Genomic DNA, 14,219 nt, shown 5'->3' with positions numbered 1-14,219 from the left:
TGACATTTGAAAAACTTGTATTTTCAATTCAGACTGAGTTAGCATTACCATTCATCATTATTCTACTCTTCGGTTCAGCACTGGTTGGGTCTCTATTTGGATATCGACCTCCATTGTTGTCGGTCTCTTGAATCTCTCGTCATTTGTGGATAGCTCTGAAAATCTGTGTTCTCCACTAGACATTGGAGCCATTCTCTTTTGGATGATCCTGGTGGCCTCTTATCTCCAATTCTTCTGTCAATACTACAATCGGCAGTCTTTGTTGTTTCATCCGATTCACATGTCCAAACCAATGAAGTTTTTTTTGTAGATTAGTTCTATTATGCTGCTTTCAAGGTTTAGATCTTTTCATACTTGTTCTTTAGTTTTGTGTTCTCTCCAGTTTTCCTTAGGCATTTCATTTCAAATGCCTTTATCTTTTGTCTTTTTTTCTTATTTATTCTCCACGACTCTGATCCGTAAGTTGCTATGGGTACGATAACCATTTCTTATAATTAAATTTTTAGATTGTTTGAGATTTTGTTGCTTTTCCATATGTTTTTGAGTAGGTTCATACTTATCCATCCGATGTTTAGTCTGTGATTAATTTGGTCAATATTACAGTACTTAGGTTTCCAGAGAGCCCAGGTATACGAATTTTGGTATATCTGTTGTTCTTTGTTTGTTGATCTCTCTTTTCTAAAGTCTGCTTGTTCTTCCCCCATTGTTTCTTCATATATTTTAAGTAACCTATTTTGTAAGGTCGCCTGTGCAGTATTACAGTGGTATCGTCATCGTTCTCCCCACACTGGGTGGAAAAGGCCAGGGTTCGAATCCCGTCGATGACGCGAGGAATTTTAATGGGCTTTCGTCGCTGAGTTAGTCGGTCTCAGGCGTAGGTAGCAAAGTTTTTTTTTTTCTCAGAACCTGCAGTTTTTTCGTCCAGCAAAACAGACAAATCGACCAAAGAACACTCGCAATTTACAGACAAAAATACGCGTTTATGAATTAAATTACGGGTAACCTTAATATAATAATTTGATTTTTTTTATTTTGTAAGATCCTTACGAATATTTTATACATATGGTTTTAAAGGGTAATGGGTTTATAATTCTGACAATTTTATTTTTCTACTTTTCCAGTCTTCTGGTATATATTTCCCCCAGGGGGGGTCACATCTAGTGAGTATGGGCTTGGCACACCCAGGATATCATCATTCTTCTCTTTCTTGGGGATTCCCTTCTACTTCTCTCTATCTATTTCTCGGGGTATTTCAGATTTTTTTTTTTTTTTTTTTGCCTCGAGCAGCATAATCTTCAGGCTTCCTTGCACCATAAGGCTAATAATAATAATAATAATAATAATAATTAGATTAAAGAATTGCGCGAGATGTTTTTACATTGCTTCGCCTCCAAATTTCCATAATTCTGCTTGGATACCATAATTTCCAGGTGCCTTGTTATTGTTGGCGACTAAGACATGTTGCTCCGTGTATACTGTCTGTAAATTGCATGTATTCTATGGTCGATTTTCTATCTGCTGGACGATAAACCCGCGCTTCCTGGAGAAAATATCATGCACCCTCGTCTGAGACCGACTAACTCAGCCACGTTGTGAAACAGACCAGCAAAAATTTCTCCCACCATCGAGATTCGAACTCAGCTCTTTTCCACTCGATATTGGGAGGACGGCAATCCTACCAACTGTGCTACCCACGAGGGCAACTCGTCATTTTCATTTGGCTAATTTTCATTACTAATGGATTGTGGTGCAAGAAAGCCGGCTTATACGGCATCAGCCGAAAAGAAAACTTCCCATTTCACCTATCCATTTGCTCAAAATCTGTCCAGTTCTTCCTTGAATTTATTTAAGCTATCAACTTCCACAAAGACAGATCCAGCAATTAATCACTCGCTGACTAAGCACAAATTTTAGCATATCTCAAATATACCTCAAAAGAAACTGAAAAGTCTATGAAGTCAAGAATTTAATGGCTGTCTGGTCTAAGACAGAACTCAAATGCAGATCTTTCAAGAATGGTGCCAAACCTCAGAGGTTCACATCTGACCTCTGGTGAGAATGGGATTGGCACACCCAGGGTCCTGAGCTGGATATCATCATTCTTTTTCTTGGTGATTACCCCCCCCCCCTCTCTCTCTCTCTCTCTCTCTCTCTCTGGGTAATTCAGAAAAATTTTGTTTTGGCTGGTGCAGCACAAGTCTCAGCCTTTTTTGCACCATATGGCTAATAATAATAATAATAATAAAGTGACTAAGCCACCATACTGAGTTGGGGCCATCGAACATGTCTAGGGTCCGTCCTAGGGTACAGAAAATCCAGATGCAAACATTACTATTACGTCTCCTTATTAATTAAAAACAGGTGTAGTTTGTTTTCATATACATTGTCCTATCATTAATATCTGGACACCTGTATATCTACAAATAAACTTTATTTATAGGAAAATTATCAACGTATTCCTGAAACCTCTAGCATTTATAACAGCTTCTAGTTCTATAGAATACTCTCTACCAGTTGCTTATAATATCCTGCGACATTTTCCAACATTCGGCTTTCAACTCTGCATCTTGTGTAGTCTATCTCACAAGCACACAATCCAATTCATCCAAGAATCTCTGGGATGAATTAGGAAGATCTTCGTCAGGGTTTTGGGCTGGCCAGAACAACTTTTGTATGGTAATGTTCTTAAAAGTGTTCGTCAAAACGCGAGCAGTGACATTCAGCAATGTTCTGCTCATAAATGAATGAGCTTTCCCCACGGCTGCTACAATGGAGATAGAACATTAACCAGGACATTTAGACAGACCTCAGCATTCATGGTTCTATTTGGTTGTTAACTGCCAAACTACATTTTTGAAACGATACATAGACTGTATCGCCGCTGGTAGTTTTCTCTGGGCAACTTCCACACCCGGGGACGACCATGAAACTGGTAGGCCACGTACAGTGAATTGACACTCCTCACCATATCTTTTATATTTGTCCACAATCCAATAACGGTAGGCTTTACACCAAGCAAGACAGCATCCGTAATTAGTTGGGATGATTGGTGGCTGGGTAACCGGCTACAAGATCGTGGTAACTCATATATATATATTTTTTTTTCTTTAGTTTATTATGCAGCCATCATTCATTTTTTCTGCAAAAAGGTTCTGTGGTATATTTGAATGAATCTGCTTAAAGTCAGGATCCCAAATAGGAGAGTTTGCTCCATACACTTCCTCCGCCAACATAGATAAAAACCTAGGAAAATGTGTCAGAACCAGAGTACGCTTGTCCTGTGGCATTTTGTCCTTTTCAGCACGAAATTTATCTAGAAGTTGCCTTCTCATTGTTTGAAACACTGATATCAGTAAAGTTCTTCCAAAAATCACTGTTGTCTCATAATGAGGCAAACTGTCACAAAATGGAGGGACATGACAATAACACAGCCATCTAGTATAATTAACCTTATATGCAGAAACATCTTCATTAGAAGAGTGCTGTTTGCGAGCAGATGGAGTTTCCAATTTCCAGTGGTTCAAACAGTGAAGAAAGAGTTTAGCTAATTCATACATTGTTTGCAATTCTTTCTTTGCTAAATGGCCAAACTTGTAAACAACAAAATTTGTTACACCCTTAGCAATACTTGGTTTTTCAAATGGTGGGTTGCCTAAAGGGCTGTCTACAACTGGCCTTGTCATGTGTAAAATGCTTTTTCTCAAGAGCTTAAAGAGATAAAAATAGACCTGTTTGGTATCAGCATCTTCTTCTTTATGAACACACATAAAAAGATTTTCTATATCTACCACAATTCCCAGCAAGCGATTTAGTTCTTCTTCTGGTTCAGTATCCAAATGTGACACATGAGCACCTAGCACATGCCCACAGCTACGACAAGGATCACTCAAACTAGCTGGCTGTGCTACATCTAGCCTAGGAGGAGTTGGAGGTGGATTAAGGTTTTTCCAAACATTACATTTACAACCATTTTCAGCTTTACAAGAAGAGTATACTGTATTGCTAATTTCTCAAGCTTTTTATTTCTTGGCCAGTTTTTCACTTGTGCTTTCTTATGGGCAATTCGCTGCAAATTGTTCTGCCTGTTAGATTTTCCACTTCCAACTTGAGTCTGTCCTTGAGTGGTAGAAGGAGCATCTTCTGATCCAACTCTACTGGCCATTTCCTTAATCAATGGACACTGCTCATCGTGGACTAATGTTATTAGTGGAGTCCCTCAGGGTTCAGTGTTGGGTCCATTATTGTTTTCTGTATTTATAAATGATATTGATGATGGTATATCAAGCTTAATGTCCAAGTTTTTTTTTTTTTTTTAAGAAAACCCCAAACACGAAAGGTATCAAAACCTATAGTACTTAGTACCGTGCATGGGTTGAAGGAGAAGTGTGGGAGGAGGGGGATGCCGGAAACTTTGCTCTAGAGACTAAACTTGGGTTTCACCACTTCAAGCCTCCAATAAGCATAGTGGTGGTATTTCACCGGTTGATGAAAGTCACCTACCACCTGAATGTTAGAATTAGCAGAGGCATATGATGAAAGAAAGAAAGCTTATACGCCGATGAGCCAAAACATTATGACCAGCAGGTCGTTATGCAAATCGAAGCAACTGCAGGTGAATTACGGTGCATGCGGGGACACGGTATAAAAAAACACCTGATACTGAGCTCCGTTAATCAGTGTTACTCTTGTTCTTCGGATGGGAAAGGCAGCGGACTTAAGCAAGGTTGCCAAATGCTAAATTATAATGGCCAGATGACAGTCAGACCATATCCGAAATGGCATGGCTGGTGGGATGCTCATGGACAGCTGTGGCTAGTACCTACCGAAAGTGGTTCAAGGAGGAAAAACCCACGAACCGCCGTAGTTTGGACGACCACGGCTCATTGATGCTCAAGGGGCGCGAAAGCTCTCCCGGATGGTACGTGACAACAGAAGGGCGACTGTGGCACAACTCGCCGGTAATTGGAATGTTGGTGATGGGAGTAATGTATCACAACACACAGTACATCGAACCCTGCTGAAAATGGAGCTGCAGGCTGCTCCGAGTATCCATGCTGACCAGGGTTCACCAGCGGCAGCGCCTACAATGGGCACGCGAGCATCGAAACTGGACCTTGAGTGATTGGAAGAAGATCGTCTGGACTGATGAATCACGTTTCCTGTTGCACCATGTGGACGGCCGGGTATGTGTGTGTCATTTACCTGGGGAAGTGATGGCACCCGGATGCACCGCGGAACAAAAACAAGCCGGTGGCAGCAGTGTCATGCTTTGGGCGATATTCTGCTGAGATACCCTCGGTCTAGTCATCCGTGTGCCGGGCACTTTGACATCTACCACCTATCTAAACATCCCGTCGATGACGCGAGGTACTTTAATGGGTTTTTTTCACTCAGTCTCAGGTGTTGATAGCATGGTTTTTCGTCAGGCAAAACAGACAAATCGATCATAGAACACACGCAATTAACAGACATAAGACACGCAGCACAGCAGATGAATTTAATTATTCAAGTAGCCTAAAAATAATAGTTTGTTTTAAAAGAAACCTAAATATCATTGCCAACCAGGTATACCCTTTCATGGCAACTGTCTTCCCCTCTGGTGGTGCCGTCTTTCAGCAGGATAATGCATCATGCCACAATGCCCGGATTGTTCAAGACCGGTTCACGGAACACGAGGAAGATTTCCAGATATTGTCCTAGCCTCCAAATTCTCCAGACATCAATCCCATCGAGCATCTGTGGTTTGTGTTGGAACAGCAACTCCGATCTGTGGTGTCTCAACCACAAACCTTACAGGAGTTAAGGATCTGCTCGTTACATGTTGGTACCAGATACCACAACACATTTAGAAATCGTGTAGCATCCACGTCTCGCCGGGTACAAGGTGGAGGACCAACATCATATTAGGTAAGTGGTCAATGTTTTGGCTCATTGGTGTATAGCATCAGTCAAAAAAGAAACCTTCCCATTTCACCCATCTATTATCTCAATGTTCTAGTTGTCTTATTTAAGCTGTCAACTTCTATGACAGTTTGTTCCAACAATCAACCACCCACTGGCTAAAGGCATATTTTCACACATCTATTCTACAACTCTTTCCTTGATGTGAATTTATGTCCCTTCAGGTGACTTATTTGGGCAAGAGGAAGAATCCCACCAGCATTGAGCTTGCTCAAACAATTCAAGGCCTTATACACCTCAATCAGATCATTTCACAGGTGTCTTTTCACAGGTGTCACAGGTGCCATTCAAGAACTATAAGTCTATTTTTAAGAGCAACCCTTTGTTCCATTCACCAATATCATTGCCCTTCTTCTCCTTTGCCACTGGTCAGTCGCAGATGGTGCAAGATGACTCAGTGTAGATTATGTAGGTGTCAACAGTTGAGGGTTATAATAGTAATAGTGGCATGTGATGTAAGAAAGCATCAGAATCCCAAAAAAAATTCACACAACCATTCCCTCTAAAAGTTTTTCCAGTTCCTCCTTGAATTTATTTAAGCTATCAACTTGCACGACAGATGGAAGTTTGTTAAAGCAATTAACCACTCGCTGGCTAAAGCCAAATTTCTGCACATCTTTTCTACAGCTGTCTTTCCTCAATTTGAATGCATGCCCCCTCCCCCCCCCCCCTTAGGTTCATAATCTGAGCAAGTGAAAGAATCCCATTAGAATTCAGCATGCTCAATTCAGGGTTCCAAAAGTCAGGGAATAGCAATGCTTGATGTCTTGCTGTTATCTTTATGGGTGTTTAGTGGCTCAAGGGATACTATGGTTATATTGCATTGTATAGACCTAGGGCAATTACATTAAATGAAAATACACTGCTCTACCGACAATATCTGCACACATGCATATCTGCAAATAACCTTTACTTACAGGAAAATAATAAAGGGTGCTAAAACCTTTAGTATTTATGACAGCCTATACTCTGTGGAACACTTCATTTTTTTGCAAAATGTTCTCGTATATTTTCCATCATTCGGAATTCAAATCAGAGACTAGTTCAATCTTTTTTTTTTTTTTTTTTTTTCTTTTTGTGGTTTCTCTTCACATGCAGCCAATGATCCCAGAGGTTCTCTATAGAGATTCTTAGGGTTCTAGGCTGATCAGTCCCTTTTCTTCATATCCTCAAACCATTCCGTCCCAATGCAAACAGTATGACAGGGAGCATTGTTCTCTCAATACTGGTATGGGTCTTTCCCGACATGCTAACACAGCGATGTAAAGTATTATTGTCCAGGACGTCTAGACAACCTCAGCATTCATGGTTTACTCCAAACCAATGGATTCAGGCCAAACCATTAAAAACAGCATGCTGCAAGAGGTGTCGATATAGAAAGTTGCATGTTTAGTGGTGTGGTAGAGATTAATGAAAGCTTGCTAAGTATAACAGGGATAAGCGATTTAATGGGAAATGGGTGATTGGGGTTGAGTGTGGGTCTGCACGGTTTTTTTTTCAAGGTCGTTAAAAACAGGAGTAAAGCAGCCCTAGACATCATTTTGCCTTGCACTACTATAGCGTCAGATTGCAGGACGTAGTAGTAGTAGTGGCATTTGATGCAAGAAAGCAAATGTATGAGCTTATGCAGCATCAGCCAAAAAAAAAAATATATATATCACACCATTCCCTCCAAATGCCTGTCCAGTTCCTCCTTAAATTTATTCAACGTATCCACTTCCACAACGACAGATGGAAGTTTGTTCCAGCAATTAACCACCCACTGGCTAAAGGAAAATTTCCGCACATCTATTCTACATCTGTCTTTTCTTAATTTGAATTTATGCCCCCTTAGATTCGTAATCTGAACAAGTGGAAGGATCCCATCAGAATTCAGCGTGCTCAACCCATTCAAGGCCTTATAGACCTCAATCAGATCACCGCGCAGGTGCCTAGTCTCCAGCCACTGCAATTTGCAGAACTTAAGCCTCTCGCTTGGTAAGAGGATCCCTTCATTCCCCTCACCAATCTTGTTGCCCTTCTCTGTACACGCTCAAGTAAATCTACATTTTTCCTAAAATGAGGCCTCCAGACCTGTACGCAGTACTCAAGCCGTGGCCTGACCATTGCCTTATACAGAGGGATAATCACCTCCTTTTCCCTGCTAGCAAAATTCTTATATATCATTGACAAAACCCCATGACCTGCCCTGGCAGCCTGTCTGCTTGCTCAGAAAACTTCATATCTGACTGCACAATTACTCCCAGATCTTTTTCATTTTCTACCACCTTAAGTGTAGTACCACACAGTCGGTACGTTTCTCTGGGGTTACTTCTACCCATATGTAGTACTTTGCATTTGTCAAGGTTAAACTTCAGTTGCCACTTCTTAGCCCATCTGCCCAAATTATCTAGATCCTGTTGCAGTAGCACACTGCCATTACTGTCATTAACAACCCTGCCACCCTTTGTATCATCTGCAAACTTCGACATTAAGCCTGATATACCTTCATCAATATCATTGATAAATATACAAAACAACAGTGAACCTAACACCGAACCCTGTGGGACTCCACTAATAACATTAGTCCAAGAAGAGCAGCACCCATTGATTACCACCCTCTGTCTTCTAGCACTTAACCATCCTTTTATCCATTGTAGCAACTTACCCGTAATACCATTCTGCTCCAATTTGTACAATAGTCTTCCATGTGCAACAGTGTCAAAAGCTTTCCTGAAATCCAAATATATGATATCAAAATTATTTTTCGCATCCAGTTCCTTTGTAACCACATCATAATATCCTATCAAATTTGTCAGACAAGACTTTCCTTTAACAAACCCATGCTGTGTCTGAATTATTGCTGCAGTCTTGTCTAGATGATCCTGCAATGCATCTTTAACCAGCGACTCCATTATTTTACCCGGAACAGAAGTTAAACTAACTGGTCTGTAATTACTCGTGTCACCCTTCGATCCCCCTTTGTGAATTTGGGATACATTTGCACATCTCCAGTCCGTGGGAACCTCCCCTGAGTTCAAGGATGCTCTCATAATTATGGCTAAGGGTTTGCTTAGTTGCTTTGCTGTCTCCTTTAATATAACTGGATAGATCCCATCCACTCCAGGTGCTTTTCTTACGTTTAACTTCAACGTTTTATGACTACCTATGCGACAAATGTTTTTGGCATATTGCCATGAACCACACTTCATTTAAGTGATCCTGAAACAGGCGAGAAAACCAACAGTATAGGCTTTGTGGAGTGCTATAAAAAGACAAGGCCACACCGGTCTGCACAACAGCAATTTAATTCTTACTTAGCAGAATTTATTTGGAGAAGCTATAAACAATGCCAAGACATAACCATGGAATTTCCAAAAGGAGTAGTCTTTACCAAGCAGAAAGCAATTAACTCTGCAGGCCTTTGGGATCAGGAGTGTATTTTCTATTTTTTAGCATTACTTGCTGGCTATAGTCAGTCTTCGCATCTTAGCATTAGTAGAGGCATATGCTGCAAGAAAGCAAGCTTATGCAGTATCAGCCAAAAAAAACCCTCCCATTTCACCCCTCCGTTCATTCGAAATATCTGTCCAGCTGAGCCTTAAATTTATTTAGGCTATCAACTTCCACAACAAGGGATGTAAGTCTGTTCCACCAACCAGCCACCCGCTGGCTAAAGGCAAATTTCCGCACGTCTATCCTACATCTGTCTTTCCTCAATTTGAATTTATGCCCTCTCAGGTGATTTTTCTGAGCTAGAGGAAGAATCCCATCAGCATTGAGCATGCTCAAACCATTCAAGGCTTTATACACCTCTATCAGATCACCTCGCTGGTGCCTAGTCTCCAGACACTGTAATTTGCAAAACGTAAGCCTTTCTTCGTAAGAGCACCCCTTTGTTCCATTCACTAATCTTGTTGCCCTTCTCTGTACTCGTTCCAGCAGCTCTACATCCTTCTTGAAATGAGGCCTCCAGACCTGTATACAGTACTCTAGGTGTGGCCTGACCATTGCCTTATACAATGGAATAATCACCTCCTTATCCCTGCTAGAAAAATTCCTGTATATCATTGACAATACTCCATGAGCTACTCTTGCAGCCCGTCTGCACTGCTCAGAGAACTTCATATCTGCCTTCACAACCAACCCCAAGTCCCTTTCATTCTCTACCGCTGTCAGTGTAGTACCACAGAGTTGATACGTTGCTCTGGGGTTGCTGTTTCCCATGTGTAGTACTTTACATTTGTCAATGTTAAACTTCATTTGCCACCTCTCAGCCCATCTGCTCAACCTTTCCAGATCCTGTTGCAGCAGCATAGTATCAGTAGTGTCCTTAACAACCCTGCCAACCTTTGTATCGTCTGCAAACTTGGACATTAAGCTTGATATACCATCATCAATATCATTTATAAATACAGAAAACAACAATGGACCCAACACTGAACCCCGAGGGACTCCACTAATAACATTAGTCCATGATGAGCAGTGTCCATTGATTACCACTCTGTCTTCTCCCACTCAACCGTCCCTTTATCCATAGCAGCAATTTGCCTCAAATGCCACACTGCTCCAATTCATGCAGCGATCTTCCATGTGCAACAGTATCAAACGCCTTTCTAAGATCCAAGTATATAATATTAAAGTTATTCCCTGCATCTCGTTCTTTTGTGACTGCATCATAGTATCCAATCAAATTAGTCAGGCAAGACTTTCCCCTAACAAAACCATGCTGTGTCCGAGCTGTAACTGAAGTCTTGTCTAGATGATCCTGCAGTGCTTCTTTAACCAGTGCCTCCATTAATTTTCCTGGAACAGAAGTTAAAACACACAGGTCTATAATTACTTGTGTCAGCCTTTGATCCTCCTTTGTGAATTGGGGTCACATTTGCACATCTCCAGTCCATGGGTACCTCCCCTGAGTCCAAAGAAGCTCTCATAATTATGGCTAAGGGTTTGCTTACTTCCTTTGCTGCCTCTTCTTTAATATAACTGGATAGATCCCATCCACCCCAGGTGCCCTTTTTATGTTTATCCTCAACAATTTCTCCTCCACTTTCCTCTCAATTATTAAAAAATCATCTAGCTCACTGCCAGAGTTTACTTCACCTCTGGCATTCCCCTCCCTGAATAACTCATCATGTGTGAATTTAGATGCAAAATACTCGTTTAGTTTGTTAGACACTGAGCAGGATCCTCAACTGTTGAACCATCAATATCCAGTGGACCAATCTGATTCATCCCTTTCCTTCTAGAGTTTACATAGGTAAAGAACTCTTTTCTGTTTTTCTTTGCATCCTTTGCCAAGGATTTCTCATAATCTGCCTTTGCCTGCCTAATCTCCTTTGTGATTTGGTTACAGACCAGCTTATATCTATCATAGGCGTCCATATCACCCATTAATTTATATGTATCCCATGCATTTTTCTTCTCTGCCATGTCTCATTACTTCATCTGACATCCATTTAGGCCTAAATCTTGAACAATATTTCTTGGTTCGAACGTAAAGCCTAGTAGCTTCCAAGATAAGTTCTTTGACTGCTTCCCATTTTGAATTTGCTGTTGGTAACATCATCAATTGGTCCCACTGTATAGAATTTAAATACTGTCTCAGACCATTCGTAGTCGCCTTTACGAAAGCAAAAACCCTTCCCTTTACCCTTGATGGTAGTTACCTCTTTGAGTAAATCCCACTTCAGCACACTGTGATCATTGCCACCTAGTGGTTCATTTATCTGCAGATTCTTAATGCATGAAGAATCACTACTGATAATCAAATCAAGACTATTCCTCTAGTTGCCTCCCAAACATGCTGATGTAGAAAACAATCATCCAATAAATCCACAAAAGCCTTGCTAGTGTGTGAGTGATCAACTGACAAATTCCAGTCAATATCTGGGAAATTAAAATCCCCAATTATAAGACTCTGATTTAATGGCCCACTATTTCCCTGTACAGTTTCTTATTATACTCATCAGAGTCATTAGGCCTATAGCACACTCCTACTCTCAATTTTGATCTCCCAATGCTTATGTCACACCAAACTGACTCGGCACTGCACTGTCCAGCAATGTCGACTGGCTTCACTTCCTTGGATTTTATGTTTCTTAACTAATAGCATAACCCCTCCTCCCTTCCTATCCTTTCTGTACACATTGTACTCCCCAAATTCCAGTTCTGCATTCCTTATATCTGTGTGACACCACATCTCTGATATCCCAACAATATCTGCCTTTGATGTTTTATGCAATACTTCAAATTCATCTTTAGAATATGGCAACTCATGTTTCTATATACATTTACAACTTGCTGGGCTTAGTTGGTCAACAGATGGCATTCGCTCTAACACAAACCACTGTTACTTTGCAGTGACATGTATAGGTTGTGGTAACCAGTATTTCTGTAGGTATACTCCATGCAGCTCGTTGGTGTACTGTAGTGGCAACATGCCAGCTTTAGCCAGTCGATAGACAGCATTTGCTCAAATACAAACCACCTATAATTTGCAGTCAGTGAGAGCAAGCAGCATCCCATGCTTGTTAGTGGCACACTTAGATTGTGGTAACCAGTGTTTCTGTATACTCTATGCAGCCGATGGGAGCAACCAGTATTCCATGGATATTGGAAACATTCACATGATTAGAATGTAGTAACCACAATGTGGACTGATGGCTAGTGCAGTAGTAATTTCAATCCTTCTGAAACTCAGTTGTCTTATATCTTGCATTTTGCTCATCTTTGATGATGCTGAGATTTCTAGACAAGATCACATATCTCTCTCTCTTAAGGATAACCTTGACTTTTAATCTCTCTCAGAATAAGTACGTCACAAATATTGCTTCCTCTGTATATAAGAACTGGTTTTTCTCTTTCCTTCTAAACAGCTACTCACTCTGTACAAATCTGAAATATACCCTACCATGGAATAATTGTTCTGAAATCCGAGGTGGTGCCAAATAACCTTTCTCAGGCCTCTAGATCCCTTTCAAAAGAGGGCAGTTATGTTAACTAATGACCGACGACCCATCTCTTACAAAGTCTCTCCACTCTCTGTCTTAGATGTTCTGTGTCTACTACATGCTTTTCTATAGATATTTCCATTGGCACTGTTCTTCCAAACTACCTTCTATAATTCACCCCCTTTCTTCCATATAGTCTGTACATGTGCCAAAATCAGTCAACATCCATTTACTATCCTACTTCAAACTAACAGAACCAACTTTTCTTCTTCCTCATTTATCCCTTCAATTTCTGTTTTCTGGAACAACTTCCCTTTAGCACATGCTTCTTGATTAGACCGGGGTTCGAGCCAGTCACCACCAAATACGGAGGATGCGGAAAAGTCAGGGAATGACCACTGCATATCACGGAGCAATATGGCCTTAGTTGCTACTGCTGCTAAAAACCAAATAACAATAACAACTTCCCTTCACACACATTTCCTGTAAATTGAAATCTACAGAAATTCAAGTCTAATGTCAAGTAGTATCTTCTTTCGTCTTCTCAACCTTCAACCCATGCACAGTACTAGGTACAACAGGTACTAATACCTTTCATGTTGAGGTTTTCATTTAAAAAAAAAAAAAAAAAAAACTGATGTTATCATGGCTGTAGCATTTATTTACAACCTAACTCTACTTTACTTCTCATGATTACATTTCACAATCTTATTGACTAGGTTAACACAAATGGTAATGAAAACACCATGGGCTACAGGAGACTTCAATACAGAAGTGAAATGTTCATTAATTATTTTTTGGTTGTTGACCACAAAAATCAAATAAATAACATGTACCCATGGGTTTATAGGCCTACTACATTGAAGGTAACCTTATATTTGATTTCGCTCTTAACATAAGATCTTTTGATATTAGCAATACATTTGCTATGGATTGCCCATACTCACTGGTATATATGATTGTAACATATACCACTGGCTTTTATTATTTAGGACAGAACAAATTCAGAATTAATTTTTGAAAGATAATGCTTGTAGAACATGATATAAAGGGTAGCAAGTTTATCACAGAACCTGCAATCATGCAGCGACATTATGTCCTTGGGAAGGTCAAGCAATGTGATAATTTTCCAATAGTTTGGTATAATGGAAAATTGCGACAATTGCCAAGTTTTAAAACTGTACTTTCTTCACTATTATTGAAACATCCATAATCCATGCCCCCCCATTTATGATGGTGGTTCCAACTTTTAAGAATGTAGACTTATTTTGATAATTCAGTAAGCTTAAAAACCACAGTCAATTTGAACCTAGAAAAGAGGGT

At 40.3% G+C, this 14,219-nt stretch overlaps 1 pseudogene; it reads right to left on the bottom strand.

Annotated features, from left to right (window-relative positions):
* Nucleotides 1-3,107: 3,107 nt before the first annotated feature.
* Nucleotides 3,108-4,162, bottom strand: LOC150077818 (histone acetyltransferase KAT2A pseudogene; annotated as a pseudogene).
* Between the last annotated feature and the right edge of the window lie 10,057 nt (nucleotides 4,163-14,219).

Source organism: Mastigoproctus giganteus, chromosome 11 (genome assembly GCF_048544385.1).
Source record: "Mastigoproctus giganteus isolate SK-2022 chromosome 11, ASM4854438v1, whole genome shotgun sequence".
Taxonomy (NCBI): domain Eukaryota; kingdom Metazoa; phylum Arthropoda; class Arachnida; order Uropygi; family Thelyphonidae; genus Mastigoproctus; species Mastigoproctus giganteus.
This window is presented reverse-complemented; position numbering and strand designations above follow the sequence as displayed.